This window comes from Hyperolius riggenbachi, chromosome 2, assembly GCF_040937935.1.
Source record: "Hyperolius riggenbachi isolate aHypRig1 chromosome 2, aHypRig1.pri, whole genome shotgun sequence".
Lineage (NCBI taxonomy): Eukaryota > Metazoa > Chordata > Amphibia > Anura > Hyperoliidae > Hyperolius > Hyperolius riggenbachi.
Window position 1 is genome coordinate 506,770,836 of NC_090647.1, and position 23,594 is coordinate 506,794,429.

The 23,594-nt window shown below is 42.0% G+C and overlaps 1 long non-coding RNA gene across 1 annotated transcript in view; it reads right to left on the reverse strand.

Annotated features, from left to right (window-relative positions):
• Positions 1-9,394: 9,394 nt before the first annotated feature.
• The window catches only part of LOC137544999 (uncharacterized), a 29,973-nt gene continuing 15,773 nt past the window's right edge, over positions 9,395-23,594 (reverse strand). The window contains exons 2-3 of the long non-coding RNA XR_011025962.1: positions 16,709-16,804; positions 9,395-9,546 (exon numbers count right to left, since the gene is read on the reverse strand). This is a non-coding gene — a long non-coding RNA (uncharacterized lncRNA). The remainder of the gene's footprint in view (positions 9,547-16,708; positions 16,805-23,594) is intronic.

A 23,594-nucleotide genomic window follows, 5' to 3' on the forward strand; every position in this document is an offset into this window, starting at 1 on the left:
TCTCTCTCTCTCTCTCTCTCTATATATATATATATATATATTATGTGTGTGTGTATGTATGTGTATATATATATGTATATATACACATACACACACACTCACACACACAATTCCCAAATAGGGGTTTACATTGAAGTCTTATTTAGTATACAAAATACATCACATTATTTCACAAATTTATTCTGGTTTCCTACAACAAGTAACATCATGTAGCTTCATACACGGATTTCCCAGAGTGCCTGAGACGTGTTCAAGGCTAGGGGCCACTTCTTCAGAGGCATACGCAAAAGTGCGCACGACCAAAGCCAGAAGACAACAACATCTTATTCAGTATCTTTGATACTGATAGAGCTTGATGCAATGTTCATTAGAAAAAGCCCCAGGTAAGTATAAATCCTTTACAGCCACTCGTAACAGGTTTACTTCAATTTTTAAACTTGTATGCAGCGTACACTCCCCTCTAGATTAAAGATAAGGTAAGCTGAACCTCATTATTATTTTAACCTGTGGATGTTTGCGCCTCCTACTGTCCCCTCTATGTGCCTCCTTCAGTCCCCAATTCCACCTCTGCCCCCCTTCCTGTGTCTCCCTCTGTCCCCATGTCCCTCCTGTCTCCTGTGCCTCTTTCTGTATCCTTCTGCCACCTCTGCCCCCTGCGTGTGCAGACATGGATTACGGAGAAGTATATCTAACCTCCTCTCTGGAGTCCAGTGCTCTGCCTGTGTGACTATCCTGTCTGTTTTCTGCTCACTCTAGTGCTGGCATCTAACTCTCCTCATGTATTGTGTAATCACGCTACTTATGGTAGAAGATGCTGGGCACTAGGGCGAGTTATGAGCGGACAGGCAAAAGCACAGCACTGGACTCTGGGGGAGAGGTGAGAGCACAGCTTCTGCTGTTCTTTACTATGCCGTTATACACTAAGCTGGAGCAATGCAGGAAGGGGATGTGCAGCGAAATGCGACAGGATCAGCGGGTTGTTTGTATTTCAGGGACTCCCTATATTATGCATCACTCTATACTGCACATGGTTTATATTCTCGTGTGTGTGTGTTTATGTGTGTGTTTATGTGTGTGTATATGTGTTTTTTTGGGGGGTTTTTTGTAGGGGGAGGGGGTGACACAAGACATTTGCCTGGATTGACAAAAATGCTAGAAATGCCCCAGTCTGTCAGTGAGTCAAGACAGATTAGGAAAAGGTTAAAGAAATAACATTTGGAGCAGTTGACTACTTTTAAGAGTATTTTAAGTCTAAATTTACAAGTAAATTGACATTTCATGTACTTCTCCTTTAAGTTCATGAAATAAAGTTTTGAGCGCAAAGTTGCATATTTGCTCCATTGGGTTTTTACCAATCTGGCTTGGTGAATTTCACTTAACACATTTAAAAGAAAAAAACGTCTAAGCGGGATGATTGTATATCATATTAAATCATGACAGTGATGATTTATAATTTCAAATTTTGGATCTGGTAACCCCTCCCCACCTCCCCTAGTCTACAACAATAGCTTCCCCTGAAGTCAGCAGTGTAAGTCTAGGCTTCCTAAATTACCCCTCTAGAGCCTTTGCAAGGAACCACAGCAGCTGGTGGATGATTAGACGGAATTAGTCTACAGTCTTTCGCTGAATATAAATAAGACTGTTTTTATTAGGTAATAATTAAGTGCCTTGGCATACATCTACGCCAAAAGGAATAAAACTGTCCGGAATTATCAATCATGAAACAGAAAATTTGCAGTAACATTGCCTGAATTATATCTAGTCGACTTTATTTGTCCGTAAAGTAAAACCTTCCACAAAAGCTATGTGATAAAAGTAGAACTATAGCTGCTCTGTGGCCTGAGTACTGGCGTTCTTTCCTTAATAACAAGCGTGAAACTTGTAGCCTGATGGACTTGGCTCAAGCTGCACCAAAAGTAATTAAGGAATTGTGGAACTCTCCACCTAGCAGGAAAGCCTTTCTTCTTATGGTCAGAAAGCCACATGCAGGTTGCAGTCAAGAGAAATTAAATTAGTCTTCGGCTTTACGCTAGTGTAAGATTTAGGCAAATGTAAAACCTTGTGCACATGGTAGATGGTTCTCAGCTGGCCGGAGTTGCCTCTGACCAGAATCTAGTATTAGTATAGTGGGCTTTTGTTCATCCTAGATGTGTTGGCAAGCAATCAGCCAGGTGGATCACCTTGACCACCTGCCTGGTCTACACTGCACCACCATCCTCCTCGGAAACAGGAAATTTGAACAGCCACTAATGGTGGTAGTTTTGTTGCATATATATATATATATATATATATATATATATATATATATATATATATATATATATATATATATATATATATAATATAATATATATTTATATATATATATATATATATATATATATATATATATATATATATATATATATATATATATATATATATAAAAAATATATTATATATATATATATATATATATATATATATATATATATATATATATATATATATATATATATATATATCAGCTGTGTTCCCCCATAGTCAGTAATCATTTTGGCGCCTACGGCGGCCCCTCAGATTTGTGGGGGGGTTTTCTGGCAGAAGGCTCCCTTAGCTGACTATCTTATTTGGCTCGGCACTGTTATTGGCATGAGGAAGCGGGCTCAGACCCACGAAACGTGTTGCCTGTGCTACCAATAAAATCTTTTGTCTTTACAAAGATTTGTCGTCATTGAGGTAAACAACCTCAAACCTTTTTCGTTTTGAAACTGTTTTTAAATGATTTTACAAACCACCAGGGCGCCTCTTTCAACCATAGTTTGATTAGATTGTTATTGTTTGGATACAGATTTGGATTAGTTCATTTGTGATGCCCTCTCTCCCACGCGATGGGTCTTCCCAGTCTACCCTCACACTTTGGATCAGTGTGTGGGCCCTTTTCCACTAGCAATCATAAATGCCAGCGATTGCGATTTTTCATTAATTTTTTATGTGGTTGCGATTGCAATTTTACCTTTGCATTGCATTATCCAGAAAGCGATTGCGATTTGCAAATAGAATCACTATAGTGGAAAATATTTCTCATGATTTCTATAATGAAGTAGCAACTCTAGTAATTTAAAAATCACTAGCAATTTGTGATTTTGTGATTTGGCTGTGTAGTGGAAAAAGGCCCTATAGGAATCGGAGGTTAGTTTCTGTAGCCTGGAACCTTATTTACAATGCATGAATCAGAATCAGAATCTTTATTATCGCCAAGCACGACTGGGTCATGCTCGGAATTGGTCTTGGCACGTACAGGGTACTGATACAGGATATAGGTACAGATACAGGACAAGTCAAGCAGTCAGAAAGGAACAGAACATTATACCAGATGCAGAGAAAGACAATGTAGCATAAGTTATAACACAAACAAACACCCAAAAAACGCCCAAAAGAGTCAGCTTGAGCTAGGGCGCGTCTATCCACATGCAGAGTGCCTCAGTGCAGACATGGTGTTGTGGTGTGGGGATGGGCAGTTACGTGGAGAGAGTTCAGGAGGTTGACAGCCGAGGGAAAGAAACTGTTTTTATGCCTTGAGGTCTTGGTGAAGATGGACCGGAATGAATATGCCATTAGAAACACCTACTTATGCACATTAGGATGGGAGAGGTCACTGTGGGGCACATGCACAAAACATCAGTAAAGTTGCCATGCATGGAGAGCACAAAGCAAATTTACCAGTACGTCTGACAGGTAGGGACTATTGCACAATTAGTATGATCCATGTTACCTAGGTAACATGCACGTTGCCAGGGTACCACATGCTATGAAAGTAGCACAGCACATGGTACCCCGGCAATGTGTGCGTTACCTAGGTAATGCAAATCAAAATACCCAACTGTCAGAAGTACTGGTAAAATTGCCATGCACTCTTTGCATACAGCAACTTTATCGACATTTAGTTAATAAACCTGTGTTCCTTGCATATCATTGTTACTCTGCTCATTCCACAGCTCTATATACAAAACATAACTAGTGTCTTAATAAATAGCTTTTGGAAACCAAACAAAATGGCAGGCCTGAGAGATCCTTTCATTTCATATTCTATTAAACCAAACACACATAAGAGGAGGACCCATCTGTGGCCCATATTCGTTTAGACCTGACATCAGGAAATCCTTTTAAGTACTAAACCAGGACTACACTGTACCAGACCGCATACATTGAATGTACAACGGCAATCATTCTGGCTGCTGCACAAATTCTGGGCGGAGTGAATTACTATTCCCCTTCCGAGTCACAAAAACTAGAATGAAGCAGTAATTTGGGGTCCGGCAATCGATGGAGCCCCAAATTACCCATGCACGGCCATAGACATAAAAGCATTATGTCTATAGCATCGCCAAAATTACCTGCTTTATACCAGACCGCCACATGAACAATGGTCCTTCTATGTTTCCCAAGCATAACAATGATTCACATTATTTAAAGGGGAACTTAAGAGAGAGGTATATGGAGGGTGCCATGTTTATTTCCTTTTAAGTACTACCAGTTGCCTGGCAGCCCTGCTGATCCTCTGCCTCTAATACTATTAGCTATAGCCCCTGAACAAGCATGCAGCAGATCAGGTGTTTCAGACTTTAAAGTCAGATCTGACAAGACTGGATGCATGCTTGTTTCTGGTGTTATTCAGATACTACTGCAGAGAAATAGACCAGCAGGGCTGCCAGGCAACTGGTATTGATTAAAAGGAAATAAATATGGCAGCCTACGTATACCTCTTACTTCAGTTCCCCTTTAATTGAGTGGCACCATTTTCCCCACGCCTGAAAACTTGACAATTACTAGTGCCTCAAGAAAGCTCCCAATATTTCACAAAAGTTGTTTTGAAAAGAAAAATAGAAGACTCTACCATCTGCAATAACATTGTTTTAGTCTTCCATATGCTAATCCTCTTGTACTAAAACTGCACAGTGTCGAAAATATTAATCAGTTTTACAGACACTAACCTGATGGGAGAGAATTCCTATGGTACAAAAAGTGAGGAGCGATAAGAACTGAACAGATGTCACCAAATTCTACTTTCCACTTTACGGTTAGTGAGGAAATATAAACAGAGAATGAGATTGTGAGTCGCAGATGTAGATATGCATGTGTGTATATAATTGCACACAAGGGAAGATGCACTAAATCATTCTTGAAGAAAAAAAAAAGTTTGTTCTCCACAAAACAGTGATGTAAGACCCTTAAAGTGGAACTAAACTCATAACTTCCTCTGCGCTCTAAAAGATTAGCCACAGCATGGTAAGCTTTAGGAGAACCAAACTTAAGTAATACAATTTATGGAAATCCTAAAAAATGACAAATGACTTGGTTTCACATTCCAGGAAGCACAGAAAAAGTTAAAGCAGACCTCCAGAGTATTTAACAAAATCCTGCAGCCTCCTAGTAAAAAAAAAGTTGGTTACCTTAGCAGCCTTGTCCCGCTAAGCCGTACTGAAGACCTCGCATTACTCAACTTCCGGTGCCTGGTCCCACCTATCTTCTCACTTCATTGAAAACCGCCAAGCTATTTACTGAAGAATGTGCAGACGTTTGTGACATTGCGCACGCCTATGGTGCCATGTGGTACAGACCAAATGGTAAAGGTCATTGTGGTGCCGGCAGGAAGGAGGAGGCCAGAAATTGTGCCGGCCGACAGTTGAGATTTTAAAACACTGTTTACAGACACTTGGGGACAAGAGCCGGGGGTCTTTTGGGTACATTGATCATTGCAATATTAAACCCCATTACCACCACACACCCAATGGAGCAGTTGCAACCCTGCATTTTCCATTATGTCCAGTCAATCCATTCCACTAATTTTTGTCCAAAATTTGCTGAAACACTGATCAGGCAAACAGGTTACGGCACTGATTTTCCTCCGATTTGATAAACTGATCAAATCAGAAGGTTGATTGGCTCACAAAATATCCTAAGGTATGGGAAGCTTTATCCTTACTATGTATGATCTGATAGGATACAGATGAAAGATGCTACCTAATATGAGACACAAAGAGGAGAGATCAACATCGCTAGTTCACTCAGGTTCTCTTTTGTGCTGCAACCCTCCTAAATCAGAGCTATAGTGTCCACAGTGTCATTTTACTCAGTCTTATCCTCCTCCCTGCAATGATTGTTTTCATAAGAACTGAACAGATGTCACCACATTTCAATATCCACTTTATAGTTGGTGAGAAAATATAAACAGAAGATTAGATTGTGAATCGCAGATGCACATACGAATGTGTGTGTATAATTACACACCAGGGGAGAGGCACTAAATCATATTGAAGCAAATAAGTTGGAACTTCACAAAAGGCATCAAAATATGGACTTAAATCCGACAGTGAATCTTTGTCAAACCTAATCTGCAGTGCTTGTTCTGGAAAATCAGAGATGAGAGTATGCTTAGGTGAGTAGGAGGGGACATGGCTATACTCCTCCTACACCAGGAAGTGCTGAGAATTCATATGTCTAAAACAACTTCCTGTAAAGGAACTTGAGCACTGTGGGGTAGTTCATTAAACAAAAACAAAAAAACCCATAGCATTTGGTTGTACACTTTGTCAATCTTGACGGTCTAGCTTTAAACCCACGGTAGAGATTCATGGTGCTACCCATCACATGACTGGGCAGCAGAAGCATGATTCTGTCTACTCTACCAATGCAGTTATTTGGGGGCATTAAAAAATTAGCAGCTACAGTATACCGGTTGTAGCATGTACAACAATAAATAGTGGATACAGCACACTTGGTATCGGAAGTGAAACAGCAATAAACAGCAGCTACACCACACTTAGGAAAGTGTAATTAGGGAAATGAACAGCTACAACAAATGCCGTAGAAGAGTAGTGGCTACAGTACATGTGTTATTGAGGGGGAGGGGGGTAGTGTAAGGTGTATAGGTGTACATAGGGGTAGGTTAGTGGTAGGAGTAGGTAGTGGAGAGTTAAGAGTGCAAGGAAAGTTAGATAAAGCGTTACAAGTACATCGGTAAAATGACCAATATTCCATCATCAGCATTATCCAGCACCCATTGCTGGAATAACGCTAATATTGCCAATTAAGTGGCAACAAAGAAAACAAGTTCTGCAGACAGCAGTGATCTTTATCAACACCGGTCAAAATAAAACAAATGTCCATACAAAAACATGTCCATACAAAAATGACAAGGTTTATAACAAAAATTGTTAAAAGAATTTTGGCATTTCTAAAGCATGTTTCTTTTTCACCATTTCTAAGTGACCTTTACTGTTTTTTACTTGTCTTGTTTTCACACATGCATTCATCAAGCTTAACATTCATACTCAGTCATTAGAACAAAGTGTATTACTTCAAAACACTTGACATTAACATGAATTGGAACAGGAAGACCATTTCAATTGGTTGGACAGGTTGAGCAGACACCCTTCACAAATAAGACAAATGAAAGCTGTATTTGAATAAATGTCCTAAATCTTTAACCGCCACGTCTCTCCAGAGCTAAATTCTAGCTCCGCAATTCTCTTTCTCTTTATATAATTAGGGACAGCGATGCTTAGGAGAACCTAATGGCAAAGAATGTGATCAGTTTGATCAGCTGATAGATTTGTAAGGTTCTGATTTGCTGTGATAAATTCTTGGTTTAATGCTGGGCATACACGGGTCGATAATTCTCGATAATTTCCGACATGTCCGATCACCACGTGGATCGATACCCGCGGGCGGACAATAGCGGAAATCGAGCAGAAGATAAGGAAGCGCCCGCGGGGTTGAGCGGGAATCGATCCGGGGGCCTTAGGGACGAGCGGGGACGTGGCGAGAGTCGATCCGGTAGCTAATCGAGCCGCCGTGTATTCTCAGCATAACACATGATCATGACCAGCAAATCAGAACCTTACAAATCTACCAGCTAATCAACTGATCACATGCTTTTCTATGATTTCTCCTAAGTATTTCCACCCCTAAGAAGTGTGGGCACCCCCCCCCCCCCCCCCGATCCTCCCTATTGTAAGGGTCACTGGGGGCTATAGTTGTGCCCGGGAACTGAAAGTATAGTTAAACCTTTGGGACCAACATGCTCTGGACCATTAAAGGACATCCGAGGTGAAAATAAACTGATGAGAAAAACAATTGTATCTATCCTCAGTCTTCTAAAAATGACTTTTTAGATATCCTACAGTTTTATTTACATATTTAAATCTTGTTTTTAAGTTTTTACTGTTTCATTTTCTCTGCTGAATGACATCTTCATTTAAGTATGTCAGAGCTCAAATATTTGGATTATTGACCCTATTTCTCTTTTTCCTGCTCTCAGAAGCCATTTACTGACAGGGAAGTGTTTTATGGTTGTAATTACTTATCAGTGAGGGCTATGCTATAGTCTGACCCAGTCCTGACCCAGACAGAAACTGTCACTTCCATACCCGTTTAACTTTTTCATGCAGAGAAAGAAAAAAAGGAACACAGCCTAGTTTTCTGTGTGCCTGGCACTGCACATACACACGTATATCTCATGTCACATGTCACCTCGGCTGTCCTTTCACTTCCCTAGCGGTATTGACAGTTATACACGTCAATACAAAACATGCTGTGAACAGTATTAATGTGCATACACGTCAATACTCTCTTGCACTGTATACTAGACCCTTGCTTGACACATTTTGTTACAGAAAAAAAAAAGTTATAAAAATTAGTTTGGATCACTTTTTTGCACAAGAATCCAGGGGAAATTGAACACCAGGGAGGTTAAGGACCAGAGCCTTTTTTTTAATGTTAAACTTCCTGATCACTGTGATTTGCTCACAGTCACTGTGATTGGCTCACAGGGATCAGGAGGGTCAGTAGCAGATGAAAACGGCTTCTGACCAATGTACGGAACTCCACTGTCTTTAGACAGCAGAGATCTGTGCCGGCAGGGAAGTGATATTGCTTCCCATGCATGGGAGCCACCACAAGTAGTTTTAAAGGAAAGGTTCAGGGAGGGTGGGTAAAAAATAAAAATCAAATTCCACTTACCTGGGGCAGGCTCCCGGTGGTCTCCGGTGGCCGACCCGACCTGGCCAGGCCGGCTGCCAGGTCGGGCTCTTCTGCGCTCCAAGGCCCGGAACTTCTGCGTCCCACGCCGGCGCTCTGACGTCATCGGACGTCCTCCGGGCTCTACTGCGCAGCCGGCCTGGCCAGGTCGGGTCGGCCACCGGAGACCACCGGGAGCCTGCGGAGCAGCAGCGAGGGCACCTCCTGCCTGCCACGGGCTGGAGGAAGCTCCAGGTAAGTGGAATTTGATTTTGATTTTTTACCCACCCTCCCTGAACCTTCCCTTTAACGGCAGTCCCGAAGCAGTTAAAAAAAAAAATTATTAGGACCGTAAACACAGAAAATCAAGTGTATAAAATATACTAGGCATTCCTTTAAAGTCATTATAAGTTTATGTTTACTTTCTAAATTTGTCTCTTCCCATCTCAGCACTAAACACATCTCTTCTGCCAAGTACCATCAATTTTTCTGAGTGGTTTTCATTTTCTGTGCCTCTTTTTAAACCCTGAAACGTGTAAGGATCCCCTAGTAAGAGAAAAAAACAGTCAAAACAAGCAATGGGAACGTCCCTCAGTGTTACAATATTAACATTTAACTAAAAACTGCTCCTAAATAATACATAATGTAAACTTTCGGTTGGCCACTTTGAGCTCTGATTACAGCTGTCTTTCACCAAAAAGCTCTATTAAACATTCAGCTTTTTATGAGAGTTTGTAAAAACTAATGGAGAAAAAAAAAAGGCGATGAATTTAAGTGTGAGCCTGCCTAATTTATGCTCCACCAGCCGGACCAAGTTTCTCTTTTTTTTTTCTTTTTATTTTGCATTTTTATAACATAATCATAATTTTTGACAGCATAATATATGATTTCTGCATTCGCTGTTAGGAAGAGTTATTTGTAGTCAATGCTGTTTTCTATCATAAATGAAAAAGTAAAAAAAAGGAGGAAAAGAACAACTGCACAAGATCAGCATGTCTAAAATATGAATTTACTTTAGGCAGATGATGCATTGTTATTATTCACAGATATGAATATGTATCAGATATCACAGAGGCCTGTACTGGACGGTCTCTACTTTATTGTCTTCTCTTATAAGCTATAAAATCTAATTATCATGTTAGATAAAAACAAATAACTTGATTATATATTGTTAAATTATTATTATTATTATTATTATCATTATTCTATATTGCTATTGCCATTATTATTAATGACAATCTAATCAATTAGTAGTAATTGAGTGATGCAGAATTATATTATTTTTATTGCTCTTAAACACTGCATCCATTGCGTTCTGTCACAACAGACAATACTACCGCTGTCATTCTAGACCAGGGGTGTCAAACTCAAAGTGGGCCCGAAATTGAGCACTGGGATTTAGCCATTGGGACAACCTCAATGTCTACTGGCCACCGTATAAAGTTCCCTGGTGTCTAATGGACTCTTCCAACTCCCATACAGCTCACTGGTGTCTAGTGGTCCTTCCTACCCTATACAGTTCCCTGGTGTCTAGTGGTCCTCCCTACCCTATATAGTTCCCTGGTGTCTAGTGGCCCCCAGCCTCCCCTATACAGTAACCTGGTGTCTAGTGGTCCTCCCTACCCTACACAGTTCCCTGGTGTCTAGTGGCCGCCATATTCCCCTATACAGTTCCCTGGTGTCTAGTAGCCCCCACTCTCCCCTATACAGTTCCCTGGTGTCTAGTGGCCCCCATCCTCCCCTATACAGTTCACTGGTGTCTAGTGGCCCCCACCCTCCACTATACAGTTTCCTAGTAATTCGAGTTTTCCCCCTACCTCTTCTATATGGCTTCCCTGGTGTTCTAGGGCTTCACTTCCAATATAGCTTCCCTGGTGGTCTAGAGTGGGTCAAACATAATGCAAAGTGGGGACACTCCTTGAGGGCCAAACTTAATGGCTCTGAGGGCCAGATCGCGAGCAGCCTGCGTGCGATCTCCTGCACAACAGAGCCCCAGGACTTTACGCCAATCGGCGTTAGGCGGTCCTGGGGCTGCCGCCGCGGCCACGCCCATCAGTGTGACGCGGTCGGCAAGAGGTTAAGTGATGTAACTGTATTAAGGCCAGCCAAGTTTGGAAAGTCCTCACCTTCTTTATTGCGATGCATTTCACAGGGAAATCTCTCTTGTTTCCTCAGGCGAAACCTGAGGAAACTGGGATTCCTCTGTAAAAACGCTTTGCAATAAAAGAAGGTATTCTCATACATGGATTCCTTTGGGGGTCCATGCTCAGCAATGGTGGATCAGAGGAGGGGGTGGGATCCAGGATCCAGAGGCTTCACTCTCCTTGGGTAAGTATTTGACTTTTGACCCGGATGCACTTTAAGACTCAACATTACTAAGACAGCTTTCTGCAAACGGAATATGAAGGATTTAAAAACTTTTTTGCAGGACTAGTGAAGGGCAAATAATATTTCAAAACTATGCATTCCAAACGTTATTTCCAAATGTCGACCTGGCCAATATGGCTCCACGGAAATCTCCTTTATATTAAAGCTGAATAAACAGACATGACAAAGAATCTACTGTTTTTAATCAGATAGAATAGGTTTGTGCGAGATAACAAAAAAACTAAATGAGATAAAAGTCACAACTCTAGGCTACTATAAACATCAGAGGGCACATAGATTTGACCACCCTTGGAGTAACTCCCGCTTAAATCAATAGGAACAGTCACAAACAAAACTACTAAAAACAGATGATAATTCCTCTGTACTGTGGGGACCACTTCCCGTTACTATCGAGCTTTGATAGTGGCTTCTAGCTGTATCACTTTTCAATACGCAGAGCAACGGCAAAAGTCCATCATTCCGCGACTTTCTTACTTACAGTTCGTTTTACCATTTTGAGTCCCAGTACACAAATTATCTCACCACCGCTGAATTGCCGTCAATAGACTGGCCTATATTACCATCCCCAGGAGAAGACTCATACTTGCCAATTTGACTTGATCCCTTTTTTCCGTTATGTAATATGTGCTCCGGCTAATATAGACCCGTGTGGATTTAGGCCAAAATCAGAACTGACTCTTCCTATCTCTGGTGTCCATATTACTTAATCACATCAGTAATTCAGGAACTCCAAAGGAAGAGATAGACTGCACACCGAGGCGTCTCCTATACGGGCGGAATGGCAGATTGGGACTATTCCCAGGAAATAAATCTAGCTGGTGGAATAAAAAGCTTTGTGGGGGTTTCTTGGAAGCCGGATACACAAAGGCTTATTAGCAATTTGCCAGTTCTGATTTTTCATGCATCTCCCTTTCTAGAAAGTGTCTTTTTCCTCCCGTGCCTATTAAGTTAATTTCAGCAGTGCAATACAGTCAGAGGAACACATTTCTCAATTAAGTTACAATGCATGATTTTTAATGCTCCACAAAAGAATCTAATTATTTTCAGTGAACCTCTGGCTCTTCGTGCATCTTGCCAATTTATTATTTTTTTTTCCCTGTGACCACTATTACACAGCCTCATAAATATGCAGCTAAATGACTTTTGTGGACATGGAAGTCTGGTGCGACGAGGATCAAAGTTGGCCATAGTTAGGATGTGTTTTACTGAATTCATAAACATTAAATAGACAATTACAGACGGCTTTATGAAATAGGAAATAAAGAATTCTCGTTAAAACCGTGGTGTTCGGTTCTGTGTTAGAGTCTGCCTGGCATAACGGGTGGTGAGTGAGAAGGGAGGGAAATAGCACATCACACCATGGTTGTAAGTATTAATGCGTTGCTTAGTGCGGGGTCCTGGGGTCAAAGCCCACCAGGGACAAAATCAGCAATTCATACAGACTCTGTGTGTTTTATTAGTTTTCCCTAATTGTGGTTTGGCGTATTCCCTCAATTGAATCCAGTACAGGTAGACCCCGGTTAACAAATGAGATAGGGACTGTAGGTTCATTCTTAACCTGAATCTATTCATAAGTCGGAACATTGTGCCATCTCTGTCCCCTGTACCTCCTCTGTGCCCCCCTGTGCCTCCAGTGTCCCCCTCTGTGTCACCTGTACCTGATTATACAAGTTTAAAAGCCATTTTTTTCTTTTAATTTTTTTAAATTTCTCTCAAAAAATACAAGTCGTTCGTAAGTCGGGCATTCGTAAGTAAGTCTGGGACTAATTGTAATGTAGGAGTTTATCAAGGTTTTAACGTTCAGAGCCATTTTTTTTTCATTAAATTGGTATTTGGATCCTTTATCATCCACAAAAATAAATAAATACAAAAATACTAGGCCCTAGTGGTTGCAGAGGTTGTGACTTCAACTGGGCACCTATTGTAAAGGGGGAGCTGTAAATGTGAGTTTTTAGCAGTGGAGAGGACAGTTGTTAGGCCAAATGTGGGGGGTTTAAGGTTACAATTTTTAGGTTTAGGCATCATAGAGGGAAGTTTTAAGTTTAGGCATGGGGGTTAAAGTTAGGCATTGGAAGGGGGGGGGGTTAGAGTTGGGCAGCCTTGGAGGGTGGTTAAAGTTAGGCATTGGTAAAGGGAGAGTTCTGTGTGAGAATAGGTTTGGGTTTGGTTGTAGTAAAATATTGGGAACATATTAGTACTGCAAATTAATAGAATTGGGTAGACTTTCCCACGTCCTTTTTGCATGTACACCAACCTAGGGTTCTTACATCACTATTTTATTTACAGTATGTTATAATGGTCATGATTATTAGTATTGCTGTTATAATTATGTAGTTATATCACACATTTTCTGCAGCACTTTCCAGAGTACAAACTATTCATGTAACTAAAGATGAAAATATAAAATTCCACTTTTTTCTAGATTTATCTTCTAAAACAATCTTCTAAAACAAAAAGTTTTCTACCATCTCTGATCAACCATTTTATCGAAATTTCTAGAAAATTTTCCAATCGATCATTGCACTGAATAATCATAAAAATTAATGTAATGAAAGTAAAATGCATTAATTGGCACTTCTGTTGGTACTTATCCGTTAGCCGGGCGCATCCGGCAGGTGGCGACAAAACTCCACCAGAGTTACATCTTTCCCTACTATCCATGGCGGCCTGGAGGGGGAATAGTAATTAGCGCCACCTGCCGGATGCGCCCGGCTAACGGATAAGTACCCTTCTGTTTACTAATGAGCTCAAGTGGGGACTAGGGAGTTAAGGGTAAGGGGGGGATTTGGGGGGTGAGTGGGACCAATTAACCTATTGGTATAGTTTTAACAAGTAAGAGAAAATCTAAGTGCCCAGAGGGAAACCAAACCAACATAAGCAGAAAACACCACCTACATTCTGCAATGACTCAAACCTGGGACTCTAGTGCTGCAAGACAAGTGTGCAAGGCATTTGGCCACTGTGCTCTGCATAGGGACAATCATTGTCAAACTGTTACCCACTTTGTGCTTTAGCATCTCTCACTGCCAAGGCTACCACTGCAGATGCTGTGTACAGCTGCAATCCAACCATCACTAATTCACAAATCTCTCAGCAACACTTGCTATGATTTGATAAAACTCAGGTGAAGGTGGCAAATCCTAAGCACTTAGCAGCAGATCATTTGTAATTTATTTAGTCCAGGTTTGCTGGATAACATATGATGTCTTCAGTGGAGATGCTTGGAGACCTCTGTCGATTCCTCTGTAATTCAGGTCTCCCGAGTTTAAAGTTTAAATTCCACCTTACATAACCTGATTCAAGGCAAACTAAAATGCAAAAAAAAAATGCTTAAAAACACAAGGGAAACTAACCAAATAATTTTCTCAAAATGTGTTATATTACAACTTCTGCAATTTAAATAACGTTGCTGCTATTTTTCTATAAAGCAGAACTACAGTCTGGTATAACATACAATTAAAAAAGGTTTCCAACTTCTTTAGCTGCATACCGTTATCCTACTTGCTTTTGATTAAAAGTAATGTCATTTGTGTAAAAATTACAAGTCCCCTACTGGTTCATAGTCAAAGAACTGCAAGCAGGGCGTGCACGCTAATTGTAGCACGCATTTTGCATAGCGAAAGACCTGAATTACCTAGAAAATGTGAGAGCTGTTAAAGTAAAGATGCCCTACACAAATGGCATTAAGTATGTTGCCGTAGTAACACGCGCATTGCCTAGGTAATGCCGGTAGCGCAAATTGAGCAATGTGCGCTACCTTGTCAGCGGTAGTAACAGTAAAATTGATATGCACTTGCTGCTCAAGGTAACTTTACTGGACTTTTGAGCTACAACATCTCTTGGCAGCCTGGAGGGCTCCTGGTCTCAGCACACGGATACAGCTCATATCACAAAATATAAGCAAACTTATTAACCCCTTGGCATTATTGTTATTTAGTATTTATATAGCGCTGTACAGAATATATTGTCTTGTCACTGACCGTCCCTCAGAGCAGCTCATAATTTAATCCCTACCATAATTAGAGGTTCATTGTAGTTTAGGGGCAATTTATGGGGAAGTCACTTAACTTATTTGTATGTTTTGGGTATGTGGGAGGAAACTAGAGTGCCCGGAGGAAACCAACACAGGCAAGGGGAGAACATACAAATTCTGTGGCATAAGTATTCTTAGAGCGTATAACAGTTTCACTATTCTGTTGGAACATCGGGGATATTTGGACTGTAATTCTTTTTTATCTAATAATAATCCGCAAACTTATTACACATTGAGACAGAGAAGAGTCACACTTATTTGGGATATGTAGACCCTGTATTAACAATAAGTGAAAGAACCATGAAGTGTATACAAAAGGCCTTCATTTCCTAGTCAAAATTGCCTTGTTCTCGTCGCAACAAGGTCTCCATAATCACTAATGAATCTTGCCAGCCAATTATTGCACATATTCCCCAAGAAGGTGCTGTATCCATGATTTCTCTTCAATTAAGTATCCAGTTGGCCAGAGGCTCAATAATGCCTTCTCACCATGGTTCAGTGATCAATGGCGACTGCTAATTGTTATTATTACACACACACTCCTTAAAGAGGAACTCCAGTGAAAATAATGTAATTAAAAAAGTGCTTTATTTCTACAATAATTATGTATAAATGATTTAGTCAATGTTTGCCCATTGTAAAATCTTTGAAATCCCTGATTTACATTATGACATTTATTACATGGTGACATTTTTACTGTTCGCAGGTGATGTAGCTGCTGCATGCTTTTTTGGCAGTTGTAAACAGCTATTTCCCACAATGCAGCAAGATTCACAGACCGGAAACTGCCAGGTGTTAATGGTTTTAGAGCAAAATGGTACCGGTATATATTTTATATTATACCATTTATACTCTTTTCTATACTACGGTACAAATGTCCTATTTATCATACTCTTTTCTATACAACTAAACCTATGTATCATCCATAAAAAACATAATTCCTTATCATTCCTTTTAATTTCACTTCAAGTTCACTTTAAGCGAAAATACTTCAGCGATCAGTCATCTTCTGCTAAGTGTTTTATTAGTTTAACTCATTTTACCTTTCAGAACGCAGAAAAACTGAGAACATTAAACAAAGCCAACCCAAATTATCTAGCAAAACAGAAAATAACTATGACATGAACCATGTAATTTTGTTTAACAAGATGCCATTTGAGAAGTGAGTGGATAAAAGCATATAATATTTTACTTTCAATGGACAGTTAATCAGCTGCATTACCCCGGTTACACTAATTACTGGCAGGACATTATTCAGCATGTTATCCACAGATCTGTGTTTGTTACCTTTTGAGTTTCATTTAGAAGTATCAATGATGAAGGAGAGAGGTACTTGCAGCAGAATACGAGGGCCATGCGATGTTCAGAAACTCCTGCTTGCCTCTGAATGAAAAAAACAAAGACTGCTTATCAAAGCAAAGGCGTAATGAAAGCCGCATTGCATGACTTACTACCTCACTTCCTCTTTCAAGCCGGAAGGAGGAACCGCGGAGGTGAGTGGTGGAACGCAGCTTTCATTACGCTTATGACGTGTAATGGAACATAGACGTCCCATAGACTTCTGGGTAATTTAACCCCCTGTTGCCTGTGGTCACGCCTGAAGTCATTAGACTTCATTTGAATTCCGAATTTGAGTCTGTCTGGACTCGAAAGCCCATGCCTACTCTCATGTGCAATATCTATTTGCAGCAGCCCCTTCCTTCATATGCAACTCCCAGTCCTAGGCAGCAGCCTACCCCTTTAATGCATAGTCTCTCCTGTTTAAAGAGACACTGAAGCGAAAAAAAAAAATATGATATAGTGAATTGGTTGTGTACTATAAATAATTTCTAGAAGATTAGCAGCAAAGAAAATATTCTTATACTTTTATTTTCAGGTATATAGTGTTTTTTCTAACATTGCATCATTCTATAATATGTGCAGATTACACAACACTCAGCATTCAAAATGAGTCTTTCAGAGCAGTCTGTGAAGTAATGACCTCTCCTCTAGCAGAGAAAAAGTAAACAGTTCACTTACAGTTGAGATAATAAAAGTCAGATAACAGCCCTCTCCACGACTTAGTCGGAGAGCTTAATGGCTTGTTTGCATAGAGATAACAACTGGAGTTTCTCAACTCTTCCTGTACTGGAAACATTTAGACTGATGTATCTGATCTTAATATTTTATTTCTTAGCTGTACTACACATACAAATCATATCATATTTTTTTTTTTCGCTTCAGTGTCTCTTTAAGCAGCAAGTTCCCGATTTTAAAACATTTTATGTCAGGCTGCAAATGCAAGAAAAATATCCTAAGACCTGAGGTACAAGTCAAATAAAGTAAGTAATATCCTTTGAAGGACCACTATTGCGAAACATTTTAAATTTAAAATATGTGTAAACTTTTTCAAATAAAAAAAAAAAAAATCTTCTAGAGTAAAATGAGCCATAAAGTACTTTTGTCCTATGTTACTGTCACTTACAGTAGGTAGTAGAAATCTGGCAGAACCGACAGGTTTTTGACTAGTTCATCTCTTCATGGGGGATTCTCAGCAAGGTTCATATTCTTTATAAAGACATTCCCTAAAAAGGATTTATACAATGATGCCGGCCAGCTTCCCTGCTCGCTTACACACTTTTTTGGCAGTTGGACAGAGCAGCTGCCATTCACTAAGTGCTTTTGAAAATAAACAGTACCCGGAGAATCCCCTATGAGGAGATGAGCTAGTCAAAAACCTGTCAGTTCTATCCGATTTCTACTTCCTACTGTAAGTGACAGCAACATAGGGGAAACATTTATAGCACATTTTCCTCTGGAAGAAACATGCTTTTTATTTGTATGTGTTTACTCGCTTAAATTTTACGATTTTTGCATTAGTGGTGCTTTAAGTGAAATTTTAATTTATTTGTGAAAAAACAATCCTTTCTAAAGTTGCCCACTAATGATACAACTTTGATAGCACAATCTCAACACTTCTAGTCCCAAGTAACTGAAAGAGTAAATAGATTTCCTACTGTGTGCAACTACTCGTATATGAACATGAGCCTTTGGAGCCGTTATGTGCACCAAAGCGGACAACAAACGTGACAGTTACATTTCCTGCCAGTTTTATAAAAGTCGTAGCTGTCTGCATACTGATAAAAGAAAGATCATTTGTAAATAAATGGCTTGGGAAGCAGATCTATGCAACAGTATTGTTTTTTATTGTTTTACAGAAGTAGAATTATACTTTCAATCGCTCTTTGGCATCGGAAGTATAGATTAATCATTGCATACAGCTGTTATGTCTCTTAATTAACTATTAATCAGCGTATAAATTAATTACACTTGTCCTAGGTCTACGATTATGCCAAGCCCAAACATTTGACAGGGACATTTAAGTGCCAATCACCCCCTGCCTCTCCATTTCCCCCGGCATCTGGAGAAATTAAAGGTGTATAATGACCTTTTCCGTGATCAAGTTACAATAACTCTGACAACATCTGTAGAAAATATATTCATTAATTACATGTCATAAACACAGACACGCAGCGGCGCCGGTCACAAAGGCTGTGCTGGAAAAGGTCTGCATTTACATATCTACATTTTAGGCTGTGATTTGGACAACACACCGCAATTAATTACTTAGTTTTGAACTTTTTGGTAATATAAGATGCATTTTAAAAAAAGGCATAAAACTAGCACAGCTCATTTATTTATTTATTAATGCTCATAGTTGATCTATATCATAAAAAAATAAATAATTGTATCTCCAGGTATGTGGTATAACAACAGAGGCGCCAAGTAGAGTAAAATTAGTTAAAATTGTTAAAAAGGGGGAAGTGGGTGGACTCATCTCCCTTCCGAAAAAATGGCCAGACAACGGGCAGGTTACTTCAAGTTTAAAGTAACATTTATTATGAGCTCCAAAAGTGCAACGCGTATAACTGTTTAGTCCACCCTTGGTGGAGGGGTGTATCCCCGTTTCCTTCTATCTACAGATAGCGACTTCTTAACCCTGAGCGGGGTCAGGTTACGATTCTCCCCGCCTGCTTATCCAGTGGTTGCCTTGGAGGCGACCCGTCCTTGTGAGTGTAACCATTGTGTGTGTTTGCATCAGACATCTCCTCATTAACATGCTACACGATATTGGGCTCTCGGTTCTCCCCCTTTCTTTCAAGCGTATCTCCAGGTAGACTACACAGAACTAGGTTACAAGTGTACCTAAAATAAACTTAACACAAGGATTTATACTCACCTGGGACTTCCTCCACTCCCCTTTAGTCAACGGGCTACATGGTTGTCCATCCGGCCTCGTCTGTTCCACCACTGGAACCCTGGGTAAAGCCCCTGACTACACATATGTAGCCCTTACCGTGTGCCTCCTTGATCACGCTCCCGTAGCCAGGAGCCTTCTGTGTTTGCACAGTTACAAAGATTAACTTTGCCTGTAGCGCGTCCTCGCGTGTACCGGGGGAGGCCCTAGAGCTGCGCAGCCGCACTCGCGTCTTTGTGGACTGAGCAGCCGTGGCAAGCTCCGGTGGCTATTTTACTTGAGGAATGAGAGCCTGACCCGGGCTGTGGGGTCGGGAGCTGACCGGGGGCCGGTAACAGTACAGGGACCCAGCAGAAGTAAACGGAGGGCGCAGATGGCGTCCTCCATGGATTCAAAATAGACACAGGTACTTAACTTTTTTTTTACTTTTCACCTCGTAAGTCCTTTAAGTGTCCCTCTTTTTTATCTAAAAAAAATTAAATTGGTTGGTATGCCTGAGCATAGACCCGATCGGAATCAACTTTTATCTGAGCAGGTCCATGGTACTACGAATGCTTCAGGGGTCCTAGGGCTTCCCCCTCCCGAGGTAAGTATACATTTGCTTGCCTTGCAACCCTGTTAGGTTTGTTTTAAGGTTCTGAGGCAATACTTCAAGCAAACCTGGAGTGAAAGTAAATCATAATTAAACAATTGTATCAACAGTACTGACCGCAAATAGAACATTACTTATTTTTAATTTAAATGTAAAAAAAAACCCTGTGTTTAAGGTGTTGCTCATCTGAGGTACATAACCAGGGCCGTTTTTATCACCGTGCGGGCCGGGCGACCGCACGGAGCGCAGATTGCAGGTGAAGGAAGGGGGGCGCCGGCAGGGAGACACTGTGGGAGCCGCTGAGCAAGTGATGCGCGGTTCAGGCGAATGAAGTACGCCAGCGCGATCACAATGCGACCTTCCCACACTCCTCCTGGGCGTCCTGCTTCATTCTTTTTCCGCTCTGACGTCATGTGCGTCACCACCACGTGATGACACTTGACGTGCAGCACGGTGCAGGCCAGGCAGAGCGCCGATGGAGGAGGAGGCGGAGTACTGTACTGGCTGTCTGGCTGTCTTCCCGGGGCGATGCGTTTGTGGTCCCCCTCGGCTCCTGGTGACCCGCCCTGGCTGGATCGGCGCCTCTCTTGTTCAGCAGGTGGTCACAGACAGTAAGTGACCTGCTGCTGCTGTCACCTGGTGATGACCTGACTTTGCCTCTGTGACTGTGTGGCTGCTATCAGAGAGGAGGGGAGGGGGGGGGAGGGGGGGGGGCGCTATCTGCCCTGCAGGCTGCTGCAGTATCAATAATTTCATTTCAATAAAAATATTGCATTTTTGTGTCCCAGATCTGGATGAGGTGTCGGACCTGGGGTGCTAGGGTGGCTGCCACAATTACTTTGGGGAGGGGGGGGGGGGACGTGTCTCTCTGGCTGAGGGGGTGTTGGAGATCCTGCAAGTGCCACTTGGGGGGGGGGGGGGACTCTCTAGTTAAGGGAGGTTTGTTCGCCTGGGGGTCTGGCTGAGGGGGCCTGTGGTGATATTGTAACTACCACCCGAGACCCCCCCCAGTGTTGGTTACAGACAGTGGCACTGACAGGCAAACCTCCCTCAGGTGGAGAGAACCCCCCCCCAAAGTGGCACTTGCAGGTCTTCCAACAACCCCTCAGCTAGAGAGCCCCAGTGAGTGTGTGTGTGTGTGGGGGGGGGGGGTTCTCTGGCCGAGGGTTTTTTTAAGGCAATGGAGCAATTTTGGGGGCCCTGGGTCAGAATGTTAGAGCTGCATTTGAGTATTAAAGAGACACTGAAGCGAGAATAAATCTCGCTTCAGTGCTTATATTCAGCAGGGGCATGTGTGCCCCTGCTAAAACGCCGCTATCCCGCGGCTAAACGGGGGTCCCTTACCCCCCAAACCCACCCCTGCAAAATCTACGACCAACTTGGTGCTGTTGAGGCAGGGCTAAAGGCTGCAGCCCTGCCTCTCAGCACCGTCTATCAGCGGCGCATTGCCGCCTCTCCCCCGCCCCTCTCAGCAAAGGAAGACTGAGAGGGGCAGGGGAGAGGCGGAGATACGTGCTGACAGACGCGCGTGAGGCAGGGTTGCGGCCATTAGCCCTGCCTCAATGCGGAAGCGCTGCCCGGGACTCCACAAGGGGATTGGGGCGGTAAGGGACCCACGTTTAGCCGCGTGATAGCGGCGTTTTAGCAGGGGCACACATGCCTCTGCTGAATATAAGCACTGAAGCGAGATTTATTCTCGCTTCAGTGTCTCTTTAAAGGAAACATCAGGCATTTAAAAAGATAGATCAATTACCTGGTGTTTCCTCCAGCCCCTGGCAGCCTATGTGTCCCTCGTCGCAGATTCACTCCCAGCCGGTGTCCTGGGGTCCTCTCTGTTATAGCATCGGTGGCGCCTGCACAAGTGCACAGCCGCAAAAGTATGTGCCTGTGCAGAATGCTTCTGAGTTTGGGAGCATCACCGCGTGGCTTGCAGGCGCAGAAGCCGCCAACATTGTCAGGTCGGTGGCTGCTATGGAGGGGACACCGGGAGTGGAGCTGTGGCGAGGGACACATAGTCTGCCGGGGACTGGAGGAAGCCCCAGGTAAGCAGATAATTTTTTTTTTTTAAACGCCTGATGCTTACTTTAAAGGATACATGAGCTGGAAAAATTTTTTTGACAGTTTCGTTGTGGGCACAAATAGGGGCAGAGTCATTATTGTTAACGCGTGAGTTAAATGTTCTTACCTGCGCCAGTGAAGTTGCGTGACCTATTTATCCCTCGGGCATGCTACTGGCAGCGTAGTGTACATACATTAGCAACGACCGATCGTTGTAAGTGCCGTACGATAGTAACGTATCGCTACCACGATACTTCACTAGCATGGCTGCTACTATGATAATTAAGTTGCGCTACTTCACTAGCACAAGTAAGAATATTTAACTTGCGCTTTTCCAGCGCGTTAACAATAATGAATCTGCTCCATAGACTCCTAGGGGCTTGAAAAAGCCCCAGGTAAGTAAACTTTTTTTTTTACCAGCTTATGCATCTGTTCAGGCTACATTCACAGTGGAAGCTGCGTTGCATTTTCTGTAAATGCAAAGGAACCAAAAAGTCCTGCCATAAATACAGTGAAGCATACAGTTAATGGTGAAACATTTATGCTTCACTGCCTATGTTAATTTTTGCATTATGGAGTAACTTAGTGCGTTGGATCCCAACATGCGTGCCGCATGCCTTATGAACGTCACATAGACTTACTATTGCATTGCGACTTCCTGCATTAAGATGCCCCCATAATGTCGCATCGCAATGCACCACTGTGAACGGGGCCCGAACATAGCCTAACACATGTAACTATTGTCAGCTCCTGTATCAATTCTACATGTTTTTTTTAAACTCCCTTTGCTCGTGAAGTCAAATGATTTGATAATGCTAAATTTGGGGTTGGTGACTACAAATTAAAGTAAACCTAAGATGGACAGTGGGGAAAAATATACCCGGGGCTTCCTTCAGCCCTCTCCAGGCTAATCGGTCCCTCACCATCCTCCTGCGCTGTGTGAATCTACAGCGATTTGCCCTGGTAAGTCCTCTGGTCGGGGGCATACTGTACATGCACGCTCCCGTCAGGAGTGCGATGGGGGGAGCATGCGTGGCTGGACTGCACCGACTGGAGGAGATTGTGGGGTGAGTTGCAGAAGATCCAAGAAGCGGAGGAGAACTGCGAGGGAGCAATTAGCTTGGAGGAAGCCCCAGGTATGTATATCTTTTTTCCCACTGCCCATCTCAGGTACCCTTTAAGTTACACAGTATTATTTATTGTTATTTAGTATTTATATAGCGGCGACATCTTCCGCTGTACAGTATGTCTTGTCATTTAACTGTCCCTCAGAGGGGCTCACAAAC